Source organism: Drosophila mauritiana, unplaced genomic scaffold (genome assembly GCF_004382145.1).
Source record: "Drosophila mauritiana strain mau12 unplaced genomic scaffold, ASM438214v1 U_247, whole genome shotgun sequence".
NCBI lineage: Eukaryota > Metazoa > Arthropoda > Insecta > Diptera > Drosophilidae > Drosophila > Drosophila mauritiana.
The window spans coordinates 1344-10651 of record NW_022881382.1 but is presented as its reverse complement, the minus strand read 5'-3'; the positions used below and the strand labels follow the sequence as shown (position 1 = coordinate 10651).

The following is a 9308-nucleotide window of genomic DNA, read 5'->3' as shown; positions in this document are numbered from 1 at the left end:
TATCAAGTTGCCAAATACCTCGTCATCAATTTAGTGACGCATATGATATTGTCCCTATCATATAATTAATATAAAGACTTTAATGAATTGTGTCAAGTTGCCAAACACCTCGTCATCAATTTAGTGACGCATATGATATTGTCCCTATCATATAATATTTGATATAAAGACTTTAAAGAATTGTGTCAAGTTGCCAAACACCTCGTCATCAATTTAGTGACGCATATGATATTGTTCCTATCATATAATTTTTGATATAAAGACTTTAAAGAATTGTATCAAGTTGCCAAACACCTCGTTATCAATTTAGTGACGCATATGCTATTGTCCCTATCATATAATTTTTGATATAAAGACTTTAAAGAATTGTATCAAGTTGCCAAACACCTCGTCATCAATTTAGTGACGCATATGATATTGTCACTATCATATAATTTTTGATATAAAGACTTTAAAGAATTCTATCAAGTTGCCAAATACCTCGTCATCAATTTAGTGACGCATATGATATTGTCCCTATCATATAATTAATATAAAGACTTTAATGAATTGTGTCAAGTTGCCAAACACCTCGTCATCAATTTAGTGACGCATATGATATTGTCCCTATCATATAATTTTTGATATAAAAACGCTTGCCCCCTATATGCAGATTTGCGGAACCTCGATGGACTTGGAGTGCAGCGCCTTGGCGAAAACTGGACCTTCGATAGAATCCTGGAAGATCAACAGAGGACTCAACGGCTGGCAGTGTTTGCGGACGAAGTGTTCCGTAGGAGGAGGGGTATTTAGCCCAACAACTTCGCCGTGTGGTTAGCGGGCGAGAATACTTCCACAGTCCGCTATTGCTTGTCGTAAGAGGCGACTAATATAGCCATAGGTCCCTCTAACCCTGCTTGTCGGAGCAAAAGGAGGAGGCCCACCGAGCCTCTCTTTCGAATTGCTACCGGGGTGGTCGCTATGTACATAGCTATAGCTTCTAGTCCGGGACGCTTGTCTGGCGTATCCAGACACATACACCATGTTGATACATGCACCACTTGTGGGTGTTCAGGGTGTCGTGGTTGTAATCCCTTCAGTGTGGAACACGCCACTTAAAACAAGTTCGGAGAGATCTGAAAAGTCGTCGTTGTCCCTATCTACTATCTAGCGAAACCACAGCCAAGGGAACGGGCTTGGAATAATTAGCGGGGAAAGAAGACCCTTTTGAGCTTGACTCTAATCTGGCAGTGTAAGGAGACATAAGAGGTGTAGAATAAGTGGGAGATATTAGACCTCGGTTTGGTATCGTCAATGAAATACCACTACTCTTATTGTTTCCTTACTTACTTGATTAAATGGAACGTGTATCATTTCCTAGCCATTATACGGATATATTTATTATATCTTATGGTATTGGGTTTTGATGCAAGCTTCTTGATCAAAGTATCACGAGTTTGTTATATAATCGCAAACAAATTCTTTAATAAAACGATGCATTTATGTATTTTTGATTTGAAAATTTTTTATAACTCATATTACTCAGGTATGATCCAATTCAAGGACATTGCCAGGTAGGGAGTTTGACTGGGGCGGTACATCTCTCAAATAATAACGGAGGTGTCCCAAGGCCAGCTCAGTGCGGACAGAAACCACACATAGAGCAAAAGGGCAAATGCTGACTTGATCTCGGTGTTCAGTACACACAGGAACAGCAAAAGCTCGGCCTATCGATCCTTTTGGTTTAAAGAGTTTTTAACAAGAGGTGTCAAAAAGTTACCATAGGGATAACTGGCTTGTGGCGGCCAAGCGTTCATAGCGACGTCGCTTTTTGATCCTTCGATGTCGGCTCTTCCTATCATTGTGAAGCAAAATTCACCAAGCGTTGGATTGTTCACCCATGCAAGGGAACGTGAGCTGGGTTTAGACCGTCGTGAGACAGGTTAGTTTTACCCTACTAATGACAAAACGTTGTTGCGACAGCATTCCTGCGTAGTACGAGAGGAACCGCAGGTACGGACCAATGGCACAATACTTGTTCGAGCGAACAGTGGTATGACGCTACGTCCGTTGGATTATGCCTGAACGCCTCTAAGGTCGTATCCGTGCTGGACTGCAATGATAAATAAGGGGCAATTTGCATTGTATGGCTTCTAAACCATTTAAAGTTTATAATTTATTTTGTAAACGACAATGGATGTGATGCCAATGTAATTTGTAACATAGTAAATTAGGAGGATCTTCGATAACCTGATGCCGCGCTAGTTACATATAAAAGCATTATTTAATACAATGACAAAGCCTAGAATCAATTGTAAACGACTTTTGTAACAGGCAAGGTGTTGTAAGAGGTTGAGCAGCTGCCATACTGCGATCCACTGAAGCTTATCCTTTGCTTGATGATTCGATAAATAAATGATTTTTCCTGTAGCCAAACACCTCGTCATCAATTTAGTGACGCATATGATATTGTCCCTATCATATAATTTTTGATATAAAGACTTTAAAAATTCTATCAAGTTGCCAAATACCTCGTCATCAATTTAGTGACGCATATGATATTGTCCCTATCATATAATTAATATAAAGACTTTAATGAATTGTGTCAAGTTGCCAAACACTTCGTCATCAATTCAGTGACGCATATGATATTGTCCCTATCATATAATTTTTGATATAAAGACTTTAAAGAATTGTGTCAAGTTGCCAAATACCTCGTCATCAATTTAGTGACGCATATGATATTGTTCCTATCATATAATTTTTGATATAAAGACTTTTAAGAATTGTATCAAGTTGCCAAATACCTCGTTATCAATTTAGTGACGCATATGCTATTGTCCCTATCATATAATTTTTGATATAAAGACTTTAAAGAATTGTATCAAGTTGCCAAACACCTCGTCATCAATTTAGTGACGCATATGATATTGTTCCTATCATATAATTTTTGATATAAAGACTTAAAAGAATTGTATCAAGTTGCCAAACACCTCGTCATCAATTTACTGACGCATGTGATATTGTTCCTATCATATAATTAATACAAAGACTTTAATGAATTGTGTCAAGTTGACAAACACCTTGTCATCAATTTAGCGACGCATATGATATTGTCCCTATCATATAAATAATACAAAGACTTTAATGAATTGTGTCAAGTTGCCAAACACCTCGTCATCAATTTAGTGACGCATATGATATTGTCCCTATCATATAATTTTTGATATAAAGACTTTAAAGAATTGTATCAAGTTGCCAAATACCTCGTCATCAATTTAGTGACGCATATGATATTGTCCCTATCATATAATTTTTGATATAAAGACTTTAAAGAATTCTATCAAGTTGCCAAATACCTCGTCATCAGTTTAGTGACGCATATGATATTGTCCCTATCATATAATTTTTGATATAAAGACTTTAAAGAATTCTATCAAGTTGCCAAATACCTCGTCATCAATTTAGTGACGCATATGATATTGTCCCTATCATATAATTAATATAAAGACTTTAATGAATTGTGTCACGTTGCCAAACACCTTGTCATAAATTTAGTGACGCATATGATATTGTCCCTATCATATAATTAATATAAGGACTTTTTAAAGAATTGTGTTAAGTTGCCAAACACCTCGTCATCAACTACTATATTATGGTTGCGCCGACCTCTCATATTGTATTCTCTTATGTGTTCATAGGCTTTTGGCAATTATACGAGTAAATTAAATAATATACATATGAAAATGATTAATTATTATATGTATAAGGGAAAAAATGATGAAATATTCCCATATTATCTTAGTATTATAGAGGAAAGACAGTTGCCGACCTCTGATATTGTTCAAAACTTATGTATTTATATCAATTTGGCAATTATATGAGTAAATTAAATAATATACATATGAAAATGATTAATTATTATATGTATAAGGGAAAAAATGCTGAAATATTCCCATATTATCTTAGTATTATAGAGGAAAGATCGTTGCTGACCTATGATATTGTTCAAAACTTATGTATTTATATGATTTTAACAATTATATGAGTAAATTAAATAATATACATATGAAAATGATTAATTATTATATGTATAGGGGAAAAAGTGCTGAAATATTCCCACATTCTCTTAGTATTATAGAGAAAAGCCATTATAGTGAGAGGGTATAGTAGTGTAAACGACCGGAATTACGACAGAGGGTTCAAAAACTACTATAGGTAGGCAGTGGTTGCCGACCTCTCATATTGTTCAAAACTTATGTATTCATATGATTTTGGCAATAATATGAGTAAATTAAATAATATACATATGAAAATGATTAATTTTTATATGTATAAGGGAAAAAATGCTGAAAATATCCCACATTCTCTTAGTATTATAGAGAAAAGCCATTATAGTGAGAGGGTATAGTAGTGTAAACGACCGGAATTACGACAGAGGGTTCAAAAACTACTATAGGTAGGCAGTGGTTGCCGACCTCTCATATTGTTCAAAACTTATGTATTCATATGATTTTGGCAATTATATGAGTAAATTAAATAATATACATATGAAAATGATTAATTATTATATGTATAAGGGAAAAAATGCTGAAAATATCCCACATTCTCTTAGTATTATAGAGAAAAGCCATTATAGTGAGAGGGAATAGTAGTGTAAACGACCGGAATTACGACAGAGGGTTCAAAAACTACTATAGGTAGGCAGTGGTTGCCGACCTCTCATATTGTTCAAAACTTATGTAATCATATGATTTTGGCAATTATATGAGTAAATTAAATAATATACATATGAAAATGATTAATTATTATATGTATAGGGGAAAAAATGCTGAAATTTTCCCACATTCTCTTAGTATTATAGAGAAAAGCCATTATAGTGAGAGGGTATAGTAGTGTAAACGACCGGAATTACGACAGAGGGTTCAAAAACTACTATAGGTAGGCAGTGGTTGCCGACCTCTCATATTGTTCAAAACTTATGTATTCATATGATTTTGGCAATAATATGAGTAAATTAAATAATATACATATGAAAATGATTAATTATTATATGTATAAGGAAAAAATGGTGAAAATATCCCACATTCTCTTAGTATTATAGAGAAAAGCCATTATAGTGAGAGGGTATAGTAGTGTAAACGACCGGAATTACGACAGAGGGTTCAAAAACTACTATAGGTAGGCAGTGGTTGCCGACCTCTCATATTGTTCAAATGTATTCATATGATTTTGGCAATAATATGAGTAAATTAAATAATATACATATGAAAATGATTAATTATTATATGTATAAGGGAAAAAATGCTGAAAATATCCCACATTCTCTTAGTATTATAGAGAAAAGCCATTATAGTGAGAGGGTATAGTAGTGTAAACGACCGGAATTACGACAGAGGGTTCAAAAACTACTATAGGTAGGCAGTGGTTGCCGACCTCTCATATTGTTCAAAACTTATGTATTCATATGATTTTGGCAATAATATGAGTAAATTAAATAATATACATATGAAAATGATTAATTATTATATGTATAAGGGAAAAAATGCTGAAAATATCCCACATTCTCTTAGTATTATAGAGAAAAGCCATTATAGTGAGAGGGTATAGTAGTGTAAACGACCGGAATTACGACAGAGGGTTCAAAAACTACTATAGGTAGGCAGTGGTTGCAGACCTCTCATATTGTTCAAAACTTATGTATTCATATGATTTTGGCAATTATATGAGTAAATTAAATAATATAAATATGAAAATGATTAATTATTATATGTATAGGGGAAAAAATGCTGAAATATTCCCACATTCTCTTAGTATTATAGAGAAAAGCCATTATAGTGAGAGGGTATAGTAGTGTAAACGACCGGAATTACGACAGAGGGTTCAAAAACTACTATAGGTAGGCAGTGGTTGCCGACCTCCCGCATTATTCGAAATATTTTTTTCGGATTATGTTTATATTGGTTACATACAATAAAGTATATTATTATCCGTACAAATTTGTTTCTCAGTTCGCTTTTTAGATAATATCGTTGAAACAAAAGTCAAGTTTCTATTATATATAGAATAACAAATCGTTTCCATATATTATCGTTAATTTTTGGAGGCAGGCAAATATTAATTTATTACCTGCCGTATAGTTGGATTATTATATCGTTACGGCATAATACAAATATGGATTCTTATGAAAGAAATATAAAATTATATATTAAATGTGGAAATATTATCATATGCGCTTGGTTTTATGTTATATATTACCAGAGATATATATGAAAAGAGATAAATTTTAAATGTATCTTCAAAATGCAAATGATTTAACTTAATATTTATATTGGTTAAACAAAAATTGTACATGTGTGGATACAATAATTATGTATGTTGGAAATAACATGATATTTTATAACGAAATATGTATGTATAAAAAGATAAAATTATAGAAACATATATATTACAATAATTATATGAAATTCTTGTTATATTGGTAAAACAAGTATAAATTAAAAATGAAAATATGGATTACGAATGCTATATAAAAATAACCGTAATCGAATGGATTTTTTACTTATAAATATATATTTAAAATTTTACCCAAAGGCGAAATATTGAATTTTATTCAATATAATAAAAATCATGGAATTATATAAAGTGAAAAATCTATATATCTATTATATTGCTTATTTCGATTCAAAATATATGAATGAAATATGAAGGAAAAACATTATTCTGGTTGATCCTGCCAGTAGTTATATGCTTGTCTCAAAGATTAAGCCATGCATGTCTAAGTACACACGAATTAAAAGTGAAACCGCAAAAGGCTCATTATATCAGTTATGGTTCCTTAGATCGTTAACAGATACTTGGATAACTGTGGTAATTCTAGAGCTAATACATACAATTAAAACATGAACCTTATGGGACATGTGCTTTTACTAGGCTAAAACCAAGCGATCGCAAGATCGTTATATTGGTTGAACTCTAGATAACATGCAGATCGTATGGTCTTGTACCGACGACAGATCTTTCAAATGTCTGCCCTATCAACTTTTGATGGTAGTATCTAGGACTACCATGGTTGCAACGGGTAACGGGGAATCAGGGTTCGATTCCGGAGAGGGAGCCTGAGAAACGGCTACCACATCTAAGGAAGGCAGCAGGCGCGTAAATTACCCACTCCCAGCTCGGGGAGGTAGTGACGAAAAATAACAATACAGGTCTCATATCCGAGGCCCTGTAATTGGAATGAGTACACTTTAAATCCTTTAACAAGGACCAATTGGAGGGCAAGTCTGGTGCCAGCAGCCGCGGTAATTCCAGCTCCAATAGCGTATATTAAAGTTGTTGCGGTTAAAACGTTCGTAGTTGAACTTGTGCTTCATACGGGTAGTACAACTTACAATTGTGGTTAGTACTATACCTTTATGTATGTAAGCGTATTACCGGTGGAGTTCTTATATGTGATTAAATACTTGTATTTTTTCATATGTTCCTCCTATTTAAAACCTGCACTAGTGCTCTTAAACGAGTGTTATTGTGGGCCGGTACTATTACTTTGAACAAATTAGAGTGCTTAAAGCAGGCTTCAAATGCCCGAATATTCTGTGCATGGATAATGAAATAAGACCTCTGTTCTGCTTTCATTGGTTTTCAGATCAAGAGGTAATGATTAATAGAAGCAGTTTGGGGCATTAGTATTACGACGCGAGAGGTGAAATTCTTGGACCGTCGTAAGACTAACTTAAGCGAAAGCATTTGCCAAAGATGTTTTCATTAATCAAGAACGAAAGTTAGAGGTTCGAAGGCGATCAGATACCGCCCTAGTTCTAACCATAAACGATGCCAGCTAGCAATTGGGTGTAGCTACTTTTATGGCTCTCTCAGTCGCTTCCCGGGAAACCAAAGCTTTTGGGCTCCGGGGGAATTATGGTTGCAAAGCTGAAACTTAAAGAATTGACGGAAGGGCACCACCAGGAGTGGAGCCTGCGGCTTAATTTGACTCAACACGGGAAAACTTACCAGGTCCGAACATAAGTGTGTAAGACAGATTGATAGCTCTTTCTCGAATCTATGGGTGGTGGTGCATGGCCGTTCTTAGTTCGTGGAGTGATTTGTCTGGTTAATTCCGATAACGAACGAGACTCAAATATATTAAATAGATATCTTCAGGATTAGGGTGCTGAAGCTTATGTAGCCTTCATTCATGGTGGCAGTAAAATGTTTATTGTGTTTGAATGTGTTTATGTAAGTGGAGCCGTACCTGTTGGTTTGTCCCATTATAAGGACACTAGCTTCTTAAATGGACAAATTGCGTCTAGCAATAATGAGATTGAGCAATAACAGGTCTGTGATGCCCTCAGATGTCCTGGGCTGCACGCGCGCTACAATGAAAGTATCAACGTGTATTCCTAGACCGAGAGGTCCGGGTAAACCGCTGAACCACTTTCATGCTTGGGATTGTGAACTGAAACTGTTCACATGAACTTGGAATTCCCAGTAAGTGTGAGTCATTAACTCGCATTGATTACGTCCCTGCCCTTTGTACACACCGCCCGTCGCTACTACCGATTGAATTATTTAGTGAGGTCTCCGGACGTGATCACTGTGACGCCTTGCGTGTTACGGTTGTTTCGCAAAAGTTGACCGAACTTGATTATTTAGAGGAAGTAAAAGTCGTAACAAGGATTCCGTAGGTGAACCTGCGGAAGGATCATTATTGTATAATATCCTTATCGTTAATAAACATTTGTTATAATACAAGCACCTCGCATTCTGAGCCCGGTGAGGTCAAGCGCAAGCCTGCGCGCAAGCCCCAAATGGAGGAACTTGACGTCACGCCCAGCACCAGCGCAGCCTCGCGTCGTAGGTTAGCAAACAACCAGTTTGCCATCCTCTCGAGCGATGAGGAAGACAATGACGACGACGACCAAGCCGCCTCAGACGAAGAACCTGTACCCGCTGCCAACAAAACCCCGGACAAACCCAAGCCTACCCCGAGGACTTTCAAGCCACCCCCGATCTTCATCCCGGACGTGACCAACATTTCTGCTCTGATCAAGATGATTACGACTCTCGTGGTCCCAGCAAAGACTTCACATACAAATCGGACGCAACAACGTGCGTTTAATGATGCCTGACAAGGAGTCTTACTCCGAGCTTCGTAGGCACCTGGTTTCCCAGAACAAAAGGCATCGCACGTTCCAGCCCAAAGATGAGAGGGCCTACAGAGTCGTAATCAAGGGATTACACCACACCGCCGATCCGAGATTCAAGAGGAACTTGAAAGACTAGGGCATAAGGTCAGAGACCTGCATAATCCTATTGGTAGGAAACCA

The 9308-nt window shown here is 36.0% G+C and overlaps 1 non-coding gene across 1 annotated transcript; it reads left to right on the top strand.

Moving 5' to 3' along the window:
• The first annotated feature begins 6699 nt into the window (after positions 1-6699).
• LOC117149575 lies at positions 6700-8689 on the top strand. The gene has a single exon (XR_004460389.1). It is a non-coding gene; the product is annotated as a small subunit ribosomal RNA (ribosomal RNA).
• Positions 8690-9308: the final 619 nt, after the last annotated feature.